Source organism: Nelumbo nucifera, chromosome 8 (assembly GCF_055504915.1).
Source record: "Nelumbo nucifera cultivar China Antique chromosome 8, China Antique-T2T, whole genome shotgun sequence".
NCBI lineage: Eukaryota > Viridiplantae > Streptophyta > Magnoliopsida > Proteales > Nelumbonaceae > Nelumbo > Nelumbo nucifera.
The window spans coordinates 7,494,376-7,508,611 of NC_142656.1; the positions used below are offsets into that span (position 1 = coordinate 7,494,376).

Genomic DNA, 14,236 nt, shown 5'->3' on the forward strand with positions numbered 1-14,236 from the left:
CGATTTTTTATTCCACTAGTGGATCGTAGCAGATCAATTGTATCACATTTTCAAAGCCAATTCAATCCGATTTGATTAAGTGGGTGTTCAAACCCCACTTAAAGAAACAACATTAAAATCAATGAATTTTTATCAGAATTGCTTAATTGAAGGTTTTTCCCGTGTTTGTGTGAGGAGAGTAGACCTGCTGAAACTACGGTGGCAGCACTCCCCTGTAGCCCCCAATCAAGCACGGGTCAATGATGAAAATAAGAAAGCGTGATTGTTTTGAATTTATTTACAGTTTTTAGTTTTTACCTGTGTCCGCATGGTTTTTTAGGGCCATCACATCAAAACACTATGTTCGAGTGTTAGAATTCCTCCTAATGTGGGTGTCCGGTGGGTTGTTTTCTGGGATGTGGGATTACCTTGAACCATGGATCTGGCTTCTGTGTGTGTGTGTGTGAGAGAGAGAGAGAGAGGTCCACATGGACACATGAAAGATCAATAGTGAGAGTGAGAGTACTGTGTAGCGTTGAGAGTGAGATTGGCATTCCTCTTTTTACAGACACCACAGGAGGTAAAGGTACTCTGTTCACGGGCTAACAGGGTGGCAGTCCCTTCTGCCACGTGAAGTGGCAAACCCAGACAATTATGTGATAGAATTCGATTGCAGGATTTAAGGGAATATTCCACCAAACTATCATCAAATCATGGCAGTTTTTTCTGAAAATATTTTAGTAAGAAGAAATTTCTCAAGCAAACCGGAGAAACAAAAACAGAAACACCAAGACTCGACCCAAAACACCTGAAGCTAAGAGCTAAAACTTGTGCAAATAACTGACCTTGACCTAGGGGTGCTCACGAGGCAATTGGTTAAACAGTTGACCGGTTCGGTTTGTTGATTCATTGGTTTTTTATTATTTATAATACATATTATAAAAAATATACAAATATATAATAAAACACTAGAAATATATATTAAATATTATATTTTAAATAATAAATAATATATTATATATTTATATATAATGCTTATTTATTAATTTATAATATAGATAATATAGATAAAATATATATAAATAAGTATACCGGTTGATTCAGTTAACCTCTGGTTTTCTATTTTGGTTAACTGAAACCAAACTGGTACCTCCAGGTTTTTTAAAATACTAAACCAATCGGTTCAATTAACTGAATTTTTAGTTCGGTTTCGGTCGGTTCGATTTTTTGATTTTTCTTACTCACCCCTACCTTGAGCAAACATCAATAGAAGGGGATTTTATGACAATACATTGCAAAACTTTGAGGTTATTTGTTTCCACTACGACTCAAAAAATTAATGCAACAACCACCTTCATTTCTTTGCTTATCTTGGCTAATTTTCAACATAGCTGGGTCAGTTTGGTTCACAGTTAAAATTGGAATTGGAATCAGAATCAAAATCTCTTGAATTTCGAATGGTCTATTTCCATAATTTGTATAATCTATTTGGTTCAGACTTCAAACAGGAATCAAAATAGAAATTGAAATCAACTGAAAGACCAGGGGATGGAGACAAGCGGAGTCAAGAGGACCCAGGGGGATGAGCTGGAATGGGATTTCATTCCTAAGGGGAGGGGGAGGGAATGGCCATTACCTCGAATGGAGACAGGTGGAGCCAAGAGGAACCAAGGAAGCCATGGCCCCCCTACCACGTATATTTTCCCCTCCCCCTATTCCTCATTCCAATAATTGCCCCCCAATTGCCCATCCATATTTATTCCCCCCCAAATCCACTTTAGGTTTTGACCCTCTCATATGAAAATCACTTAGGTTTTGGGATTACAAGTTATGGCTCAGCTTGGAAGGAATACAAATGTAAATTTGTAGAGTGTAAAACGTTGTATTTTGTATGTATTTACACTACAAATTTGCATTTGTAGTCCTTCCAAACTGAGCCTAAAAAGAAAATCAGCCAACATAAGTGTCAGGTTTACAAGTCCAAAATTGGAGCAATTTTTGCACTTAAAGTTGGTCAATAAAAAAAAATGTAGATTCTAGTCTTCGAATTTATGTTTGTGTCCATCACAACCAAAAGCATTTGATGAGAATACAAAATCAAACCAATTTTGCATTTTCATAAACCCTATGTATTTGCACTTACACTCTTACCAAACGCAGGCTTAAATTGCTTGAATTCTTAGTAGATGTCCATATTATCAAAACAGTAGGGTTCCAAAAGAAATGATGGAGGTGTTCATTTTCTTTTTGTTCCGAAATGAGGTCAGCATTGTCATGATATCATGTTTGTGGTCGTAAATACATCAATAATTCAGTCTTGAACCTCTGCCTTGCACGTATCTGGCAATCTACACAACTTCTTAAGTCTTGAATAATGGGCCTTGGGTCATCTTAATCAAGCCCAATTAATGGAATGGGAGCATGTACTGGCATTCCTTGATATTGAAATCATGAAATGAGATAAGACACAAAGAATGAGTCGTTAACTTAGCCAGCACTTTTGACAAAGGATGTAATGGATTCAGGGTTTTAAAACCGGACCGGACAGGGAACTGTTCTGGGGACTGGTTCCTGGGTCAAACAGTCCGAATGAGTGCCTTGTTCTGAAAAAAAGAAATTTAAAAATTAAAACAAATGGTCAAAAACCTTTGTCCAGGTCAACAGTTTGATGGTTTGACTGCCCGGGTTAGCAGTTCGCTGACCAAAACAATGATTTTTGACGAAAAAACAATTTTGGGGTGAAAGGTTTTGAAAACACTGAATGGATTAACTATCCACTGATTTCTAGTTTTCATTCACATCCTCATTCCGATTATTGTTTTTAATTTGGTAAACTGGACTATAAAACCCAATCAAGGTTTCGAATTATGGCTCAATTTGCCTCGAATGTGAATTTCGTTTGCACTTGGTGTAAATGCATGGGATGGGAGTACAGATAGGTTGAGTTTAAATCCTCGTTTACTTTTTGTTTCATATTTTCATTTTGTCTCATTTGTTTGTAATAAATAGGAAGTAAAATGTAGTCCCCCTATGTCCCTGCTTTATGTAAGGAGAATGGAGAAACGAGACAAGGAGAATTGTTTGTTTGGAATCTGTCCTCCTATGAAAGAGGATTGAGAAATGAAGAAAATGGTGCAAATAAGACAATAGTATGGCCTAACTTTAACTTGGACTGGGCTAACCTGAACCCATACCATGGCTGAGTTGGGTTGAAACTTGAAATTAGGATTAAGGTTAGGGTTGAAAAGTATGGTCTAACTTTAACTAATTTTGGGTTGGATTAACCGATTAAGGTCGTGGCCTTAACAGAGAGAGCACCCCACTTTTCTCTTATAGACCTGATTCTCTAAACAAATTAATCAAACTTTTCTTGAGCTTTTTGTATTCGTAAGATGACCTTTCAAGTTTCCATACAACTTTCTTGTTAATCCTGCAAATGCTGTGTTCAAAACGCCATGAATTGCTGATTGTTTAGTGTTGAAACAGTGAAACGGTATCCAACTAGTAATGGTGGGGTCAGCCTTTCAACCGGTCGTCCAAAGTCTCCAAACCATTGAATATGAATAGAAACCAATATGGAGTTGGATACTCATATCCACCAATAACCCCCATCTCTTGAAATGAAAGAGATTAATATATAATGAGCTTTTACATAAAGATCTTGACAGTTTATAGACCATTTAGTTGAAGGTGCATTTTTTAGCACGAAGACAAAACTTGAATAAACGAAAAAAAAAGGCAAGAAGTTCCACTTCTAACTTTCCGAAGTAAACTTAAATCGAACTTCTCACATCTTTTCAGACGTGGTCTTTCAATGGAAAGATCTTCCTCCAACCAAATGAAAAAAGACTGACCGAACTAAATCATTGAGAATGAGAAATGAGAGTATTTTAGTAAAAGAAGGTTGTTTAGCATGATGAGTAAGAGAAAAGATAAGAGTTATTTTTTATTTTAGGAGGGATTGGATCTTCTTCTTTACTGCAATCAAGGTTTTTAAAACCAAATCGGTCAGGGGTTCGATTCCCGGGTCAAACGGTCTGACCATTCAAACCGAACAGGACAACCTGTTCTGACAAAAAAATTAAAAATAAAAAACGACTAAAACCATTGAATGATTTGACTGCCCGAATCAGTGGTTTGCTAAGCAAATCAATGATTTTTTATGAAATAATGGTTATGGGGTAAAACAGCCGTTCACCTGACCAATTCTCTGTTTTTCTGGTCCAATCCGGTTTTGAAAACCATGACTGCAACTTTCCACATGCCACTATCTCTGCAACTAGCAACTGCTACAAGATAACGATCAACCGGTAGTGATCCATGCTGCCACAAATCTTCTCATCCCGCCCCCCTGGTTGAAGTGTTGAACCGTTCGCCATCACCATAAATAAAACTGGGTGGCTTACCGGTGGCGGTTTTATGTAGTGTGAACCACAACCACTCTCTATGAGGTGGTGTTCAGTTTGGGTTCGTTATTCAGTGCAGTGGGAACCACTCTGAGGTTTGAGCCTTTGAGGTAGTAGTAGTAAGTGGACCGGTAATGGGTATGCCTCTACCTCCCATCCACTCGGCCACTCCAAACTCCAAAGTTTCGGTCCTTTTTTCTATGTGCTCCCCCCATTAGCCATCAGGCCCATCACCCACCCACCAACCACCCTCACTCTAGGTGGCTAGGTTAGGTTGTCGAAGCATATAGCATAGCATTAACATAACATCCATGACTGAACTTGGGGGAAGCCTAAGCTTTTCATAAATTGATTGAGCAAACTAAGAGTAGTCCTCCTCCCACAGCCTGTACTCTTGTCTCATTTTTCTATAGCTAGTACTCTTATCTCATTTTTCTATAGCTAATTACCATTAATCAATTTGCCTTACCATTGACATTCACACAACTGTCTTCCCAGCGTGACAATAAGGGTGTCAATGAACCGGTTTTGGATTGGACCCCGTTCAATCCAAAATCAATTTGGGTGGACCGAAAAAAACATAGTGGATTGGGTCAAACTGGTCCAAAATATTTATTAGACTGGACTGAACCTGATCCATCTGTATTAAATTTATATTGGATTTGATTGGATTAAGCCAATATTCAGTCCATTGATCTAAGATAAAAATATAGGTGCCAATGGACTGAAATTAAAATGAATTTGAACAAATTAAATGGTCCAAACAATGAATTGAACTCATCAAAAATGTTCTAAATTATTCATTGGATTGAATTGGACCTGATCCATTTGTAATGGACTCACATTGAACTAGATGGGGTTGGACCAAATCCAGTCTAATCGACACCCCTATGTGGCAATGTTAATCTACCAACTACCTTTAATTTGGCTTCTTTATACTCATGATTCTATTGACTGTTGTATTTGTTCTAAGTATTTATAACACGAACGAGTCGCCAGTATCAATGTGCCGTGAGATCTCAGCAAGGTAGATTCCAATTGGAACCGGGGGAAGGGCTCAAAAGGTTCATCTCAGTTCTCAGGTCGTGGATAGTATCAGATACATTCGGTTTTAGGGTCGGTTTAGGGTTTTGATTATTCAATTTGAATTGGGTTTGGGTTTTGTCCGACCTGCTCCAATAGGTCATAATTTGACCATTAACTCTATCCTAAACTTCAAGATTTATTTAGATTTTTGGATTTTTTTAAATGAAAAAACCTCGCTGCCAATTCGATTTTTATTGGCATTTATTTGCGGTGTTGCAAATCGATATAAAACCTCATTTATAGCTATTATATCCATAATCACGTTTTTCGAAGTCAACGGTTAAGAGATTTTAAACGTTCTGTATGAAACTCCATCGACATGAGGTTTTACACTACAAACACTCCCCTTTTTAAATACGAAGCTCTCATCAATCCTCAAACCAGAGACTCCCTCTCCTCTCTCTCTCTCTCTCTGGGTCTGAGTCTCTTTCAATTAACTCTTCAGGCAATTCTCTCTTCTCTCGTCGGAGGTATTCTACCCACCTTTCTTCTTCTTCCTCACAGATTTATTTTCTCCTTCTTTGTTCTTCTTCATCACTCCTTTCCCAGAAATTCTAATTGGCTGATGGGACCTTCTTTTTGTAATAGAAACGGAAATGAAAGAAGTTGGGTTAAAATGAAAGAAGGCTGATGGGACCTTCTTTTTGTAATAGAAACGGAAATGAAAGAAGTTGGGTTAAAATGAAAGAAGGCTGATGGGACCTTCTACCCACCTTTCATTTCCGTTATTAAAAAAAAACCTTCTAAATTGGCTTAAAATGAAATCTCTGTAATAGAATATGCAAAAGATTTTCAGCCGTAGGTCCCATACAGCGCATAATAGCAAGCCGGCTGACATGGGTGGCGCTGAAATACTGTACTCGGTGATGGGTAGTTGGGTACTTACGCGGTTGTCTATTTGGTTGCAGCACAAGTGACTGACGGACGACGCCGGAGAAGATGATTATCAGCGTGAAGGAGTCGACTATGGTGCGCCCGGCACAGGAGACGCCGCAGCGGAGCCTGTGGAACTCTAACGTGGACCTGGTGATGCCGAGAATGCACACTCCTGGCGTCTACTTCTACCGGCCAACCGGTTCGGCCAATTTCTTCGATCCGAAAGTGCTCAAGGAAGCTCTGAGCAAGGCTCTTGTGCCGTTATATCCCATGACCGGGAGGTTGAAGGGGCGTTGTTCGTCGAAGCAGAAACTGATTCCGTCATCGATGATTTCGGCGACTTTGCCCCCACCATGAAGGTCAATCAGCTTATTCCGACAGTTGATTACTCCGGCGACATCTCTTCGTATCCTCTCCTTGTGTTGCAGGTTCGTGTTTTTTTTAAATTATTACTAGGGGTTTTTGGCAGGTTCGTGCAATCTAAAAGCCCCTTATTAACTATTTACCATTTTTAGGAAGTTAAGGCAAAAAGCACGCGTTTGGTTGATCAATATTGAACATGAATAGATTTCGATATCAGTGGATCGGGTGAAGTGGTACACCCTCACTGACCCCACATTAAACCGAAAGCTCGGGTCAACCTTAATTGGGTTTTGGGTCGATGCAAACCCACGCTAAAACCGACCCACTGGCATTGCAGGCATTCAGTATTTGTAAATTTAAGCTTTGATTGGAATTTGGCGGACCAAGCCAAGGAGGGGGTGGTCGGGTTTTATATTCCTTTTTTTTATCCGGATCGGGTGGAATACGGATGGAGTCAAACCCGTAGAGAACATGACTCATAGACATTCCTTATAATGAGGAAGGAAGTTCGGATCTCGAGCAGATTGTCAGTTTAGGGTGGATTGTCAGTTACAGTGGTTTGGAGATATTCTTATCTATTTTTATTGGTGAAGTTAATTCATCTTATTCGATGGTTTGATTGTAAAAGTTATTCTGATTCTTCTAAATTCTATTTTTTAAAATGTATTTCTATTTATTTGACCTGCTTAGCATCTTTTTATATTAATCTCTTAAATAAATGAAATATGATTGAAATCTTCAAAAATTTTCTCATGATGAGATGTGCTATGTCAGATTATACTAGACGGGTGTTAACAAGAGATAAAGAAGAACAAACCAAAAGCAAAATTTGTCCCGACCCTGCCCTCGACCTGCCACTATCAAGTGCAGCCAATCAAAAGCAAACATGTCAGTGATGTGTCATTTCACGTCTGAGCGGACAAGCGAGATTTGGACTTTGCATCGACTGAATCGGAAATCCGGTTTCTGAGCGACTGAGCTCTAAGTGATGTTTCCAACAAACTCGGATGTCGGGCGCCAATAATGTGATTTCCTAAGATATGTGGAGAATTCGGATGAGCTCCTTATTACGCGCGCCCCACATAGGAGGCATACTAACCAACGGCCTATTATAAGGCTTGTCATAGGAGGCCTGATGATACATGATGCAATGACATCTAACTAATAAGAGTTCAAATCAGCCCCCACAAGGTTGCCCCTAACAACCTCCCAGCGGACATCCCCGTCGTGTATTGGTAACATCTCTCAATGTTATCAATACATGGGGGGAATGTATTGTGGGACATTGTGGGGGTTGATTCGGTCTCAACTAATAAGAATGATAAAACATGATTAATGTTAGAGTGTGGTATCCATACAAATTCTGCTTATGTCTATCCACATAATATTGCAGTGACGCCTGGAGAACATCTCATCCTCCTATATAGTATTATGTAGGGGGAGAGATGTTCCCAATTCACGAGGATAGTGTGTTGTGGGCAGAGTTTCCGTGGACACTCATCTAGTGGGCAGGCGATCCGGAATTGATTAATGGTAAGATTCATTTAGCGGAGAACATGATCAACTTTAATCTTTTTACATGTGGTAAATTAGGGTCAATTAATTGAATGGTTGTGTAGCCCTAACCGCAAAGTTTGCAACTAGTAAAATAGTGGGTTATTTACTAGAACACCCTTATAGTTTCACGTTCAACCTACCCTATAGTTGCATTTTACTAAAACAACCATTATAGTTCACAATCTATTTACTTAATCGACCTTTTTTAACAACGATTTGTTTTGTCAAAATAGTAATAGATCACCTAAACCTAAACTAAGAGGTAAATCTTTAAGGGCATGAACCCACGATTGTTTATTCCAAAAGTATCTTTAAATTGAATGGAAAATGTTCAAGGGTATGGATCCATGGTTATTTATTCAAAAAGTACCCTTAACACTTTTTGTATAGAAAACAAAATTGGTCAGATAAAAATAAGATGTTTTACTATAGACAAAAATGTCATTTTTATTTATAGTTTCTTTTGATTAAATTTATTTAAATGAATGTTAGGGTTAAAATTGTCATTTTCCACATTCATCTAATAGAAGGTCAATTAATAAATTGATTGTAAACTATAGTAAGAGGTGTAAATCAGCCCATGCCACATGGCCTGCAAGTGACCCGTGCTTTTGGCAGATCGTGCTATACTAGCCCACAGGCCAGGTTGCGCCATGCTTGCTACCTCTAGAATACTTCAAAGGGTCAACTCAGCACACCCATGTCATGTTGTGACACAAGCTAAGCGTTGGGCCGGGTTGTGTCATAGAATGAGCCAAGCCATGAGAGATATATTTAAAAAAAAAATGAAAATTTTAAAATAAAATAACAAATAGATAAAAAATTGAAAAAATCTTTAAATTTTATTTTATATAAATTTTGATGTGTACAATTATTTATACATATAATAATAAAATTATATATATATGAATTCAACTACTGTCAAGGCAAGTTGGTGCTCGTACCGTTGGAGCAACCCCTTGCAACCTTGCATTGGGAATATCTCCCATGAAATAAATCACATAAGTACAAAGATATTCCCAGCCTAAGACTGTAAAAGCTATTGGAATGGGCTTTGCCTTAAACTGGACTCTCTCTCTCTCTCTCTCTCTCTCTATACTTTAAAAAGCACAAGTGACCTCAAGAATATTTTTGGAATTTTCTAATGACAAAGTTTATCCCTCTATATTTAAATTTATTGATAAAAGTGAGGGCAAATAGGGTAATCCATTTCTGATATTAAATGAGTTGAAAAGAGGTAATTTAAAGATATTCAATTCTCTCTCATTAAATCCAACATTTAAGTTATTAACTTGCATTCATGGTCATTGAATCATATATTTAAGTCATTTTTTGTTTCTTCTCATCATTAAGTTCTATTAATTAAATCCATACTTAATAAATTAATAATTCCAATAACATAAAAGCTTATACTTTTAAAATATACCTAGCAAAAATAATGTTTTCATCTAGGTGGTGGTAAGAAATTAAATCATTTCGGGTTAAAAGGGTTTAATCCATGTTGGCCACGATTAAATAAGAAAATTAAAAATAGATAAAATGAAAAAAATAGAAATTAAAAAATTGGAGAACATTTTTAGCATACATATTAAATAATAATAAGTATGATAAATAAGAAATATTTTTATTAATGATGGAAATAGAATGTCCTATTTTCTCTAATTAAATCCTATATTTAAGATATATTTTTCTCATCATTAAATACTTGTAATTAAATCCACAATAGCAATTTTAGTAATATAAAAATAAATATTTGGAAAATTAAATAAAAACAAAACCATTTTCTTATAAATGATGAGAAAATGCCATAATTAAGCTTAAATATTTGGAAAATTAAATAAATATTTAAGCTTATAAAAACAAAACCATTTTCTTCCTTCTCGGTGGTGGGTAAGCAATTCGACCATTTGGGGTCGAATGGATTAATAAATAATGCCATAATTAATAATAAGAACTATTTTTATTAATGATGAAAATGGAATGCCAAATTCAAAATCTACATAGAAATGAAATGATGTCATATTCAAATAATAAAATTTTTAATAATAGAAAATACAAAGAATCACAAAAATAAAAAAAAAGATTAAGAAAATTTTGGGTACAAATCTAATGTTATATATTTATAAAAAATAAAATATTGGGTATATCTCTAATATTGTGCATTCATTATATTGAACAAAATAAGTTTTATACATAAGAAATAATTTTATCAATGATGAAAATGTAATACAAAATTTAATGTTAACCTAGAAATCAAACAATTTTTGTTTTTAGATGGTGGGTTAGTGGTTTGAGTAAAATGATACCATAGAGAAACAAAAATTAAGTGCGATAAGTAAAAAATATTTTATATATCGTAAATGAAATGTATAATTTAAAGGGAAAATTATAGTCAAAGTTTGTTGTAAATTTAAAATTAGGTTGCAAGTTGGTACATAAACCAACAAAATTCTCACAACCATCTCTACATTTCAAATTATAAAAACCCCTGCCATGTCATCGGAGGCTTATGTGGTTGTTGTTAACATAGGACTCTTAGTCCATGTTGGATACAGCAAAAAACCTATACTGAAAATAGGTTTTAAGTTTCTCTCCCACTCCCTATATCTCTCGATCTCCCTCCCTTCTCTCTCACTCTCACAATCATCTCTCGATCTCCCGCTCCCTCCGTTTCTCCCACTCTCTCAGCTTCAATCTATAGCTAAATCAAAACCTCTCTCTCTCTCTCTCTCTCTCTCTCTTGTTCTCCCTCAATCTTTCTCATTCTTCTTCATCACTCTCCCTCTCGGTCAATATCTTCTTATCCCTCAGTCTCTATCATTCTCCATTTAGTGTACATTTCATAGCCAATAGCTTATTGCGATTTTTTTTATTAAATTGGTGTAATAATTATTGAACCATACCAAGTTGGTCTCATATTCTTTTATACGATTTGATTAATATCATATAAGTGTGTAAGAAAATAAAAAAAAAATGAGAGAGGGAATTGGAGAGAAACTAAGGGAGAACGATATAAATTAAGGGAGAATGAGAAATCGACCAAGAAAGATAACGAGAGAGATTGAGGGAGAATGCTAGATAGAAAGAGAGAGAGAATGAGAGAAATTGAAAATGAGAATGTAAATATAGGAACCAAAAATCATTTTTGTTTATTTTCAAATCACATAGTCATTGAGAATATAAAGAAGACCAAGAGAGAGAGAGAGAGTGAGTGAGAGAAAGAAAATAAAAACCATTTTTTTTTCAATCACCCAACACTAAAGGGCAATTTCATTATAAGCTTTTGTTGTGTCCAACATGGATTAAGAGTCCCATGTTGGCAATAGCAACATAAGCCTCCAATGACATGGCGAGGGTTTTTATAATTTGAAATGTAGAGCCGGTTGTTAGAATTCTGTTGGTTTATGGACAAACTTGTAGCCGAATTTTAAATGTTCAACTAGTCCCAACTATAATTTCCCTAACTTAAAACTACTACAAAAGTAAAGCTATTTTCTTATCTAGATGATGGATCAGTGATCTAACCTTTCAAAAAAAAAAAACCCATAATGTCATAATTGAATAATAGATATTTAAGTTTATCTTTAATCATATTGTTATTAATTTTTAATTTCCATCTTAACTATGATATATCTAAAATTCAAATAATTAATATAAAAGAAAAAATTTTCACGTATAAAACTTGTACTTAATTACTAGTATATATATATAAAAATTGATGGTCTCGCTCAAAACCCAAGCCCGGCACGACCCACGTGCCGTCGTGCCAGACCATGGTTGGCACGCCTAATGTACGCTATGGGATGTATTTAGTAAAACACAAATAGATTTGGCCAAATTCATGAAACTAGTGGTTCAATTTCTTGCTCTTAGGCGCCGAGGATTTATCAGTCCACGGTACCATGCGCGCAGAATTTCAACCCGGAAGGATAGAGTTAGCACGTGCATGAGATACTTGCCATGTTTAACTATATGATGCTTTTTTCTTAATCAGATTACACGTTTCAAATGCGGAGGAATATCTCTTGGACTAGGGGTGGTACACCACGTGGCAGACGGAGTATCTGGTCTCCACTTCATCAACACATGGTCGGACATGGCACGTGGCCTCGATCTAACCTTCCCGCCCTTCATCGACCGAACCCTCCTACGCGCACGGGACCCACCTACTCCCTCTTTCTACCACATCGAGTACCAGCCACCTCCGCCCATGAAACACCCTCCGCAAACCCTAAATTCCCAATCAGGTCCCGAGAGCACCACAGTCGCCATGTTCAAGATCACCCTGGATCAACTCAACATCCTCAAGTCAAAGTCCAAGGATAGAGCCAACTCAATCAACTACAGCTCCTTCGAGATGCTTGCTGGACACGTGTGGCGCTGCGTCTGTAAGGCACGTGGCCTCCCCGATGATCAAGAAACCAAGTTGTACATTGCCACCGATGGACGATCCAGATTGCGCCCCCCGCTTCCACCGGGTTACTTCGGAAACGGCATCTTCACCGCCACACCAATCGCTGTCTCCGGCGATCTCCTATCCAAACCGTTGACATTCGCTGTTGGGAGGATTTATGATGCGCTGGTGAGGATGGACAATGAGTACCTGAGATCAGCCCTTGATTATCTTGAGTTGCAGCCTGATCTGACGGTTCTCGTACATGGGGTTCACACATTCCGGTGTTCCAATATTGTGATCACGAGCTGGGTTCGGCTGCCGCCTGCCGATACACGATGCGGATTTTGGGTGGGGCCGCCCGATATTTATGGGGCCCGGTGGGATCGCTTACGAGGGGTCTGGCTTTTTATTCTACCGGGCCCGGTCAATGACGGTAGATTGTCGTTGGCCATCTCGCTGCAGTCGGATCACAAGAAGGTCTTCCAAAAGATTTTATACGATTTTGTAGGAACCGAAAAAAGCGATAAATCGGTCCATAAAACTATTAAGGGGGCCGATATTTCGGATATTTGGCTTTTTTATTGTTGTTGTTATGTTGGGTTTGCTTGTTTCCTTCTAAATAATATGTACTAGTGGAGACCCGTGCGATGCACGGGATTCATTAAGTGAAAGTTAAACAATAGAAAAGGTCACCTACTAAAATATCATTTATAGTTTCATGGATTTACTAAACTCTACCCTATATTTTGTGTTTTATTAAAACAACATTTATAATTTCCAATGGATTTAATCAATTTTTCATTAGATGACAGTGGAAAATGATAGTGTTGACCATAATGCTCATTTAAATAAATTTAAACAATGGAAAATAAAAATAAAAATACCATTTGTATCCTTAATAAGACACGGGCAACCACTCTATTGGCTATATTTGGTTAATTGTGTTTTATGTACAAAAAAAAGTGTTAAGGGTATTTTTGGAATAAAAAATCACGAGTCTAATGATTTTATGAGATGTTTTTATTTTCTTATTTTCTTACACACTTTATGGTATTAATCGGATTGTATAAAAGAACATGAGACCACCTTGGTATGGTTCAAAAATTATTACACCAATTTGATAAAATTCACAAGAAACTCTTGGCTATGAAATTTACACCAATTGGAAAACGACAGAGATTGAGGGGCAAGGAGATTTTGACCGAGAAGGAGAGTGAGGGTGAAAAATGAGAAAGATTAAGGGAGAACAATAGAAAGAGAGATGTTTTGATTTGACTACAGACCAAAGCAAAGACAATAGGAGAGACGGATGGAGCGAGAGATCGAGAGATGACTGTGAGAGTGAGAGAAATTGAAAACCTATTTTCGATATAGGTTTTCTTCTATGTCCAACATGGAATAAGAGTCATATGTTGGCAACAACCACATAAGCCTCTAATGAAATGGCGGGGGTTTTTATAATTTGAAATGTAGAGCTGATTTTCAGAGTTTGGTTGGTTTTTGAACCAACCTACAACCTAATTTTAAATATACAACCGACTTTGACTATAATTTTCTCTTTAAATTATATATT

At 37.0% G+C, this 14,236-nt stretch overlaps 1 pseudogene; it reads left to right on the forward strand.

Annotated features, from left to right (window-relative positions):
- The first annotated feature begins 5,975 nt into the window (after positions 1–5,975).
- LOC104592582 (shikimate O-hydroxycinnamoyltransferase-like) lies at positions 5,976–13,296 on the forward strand (annotated as a pseudogene).
- Positions 13,297–14,236: the final 940 nt, after the last annotated feature.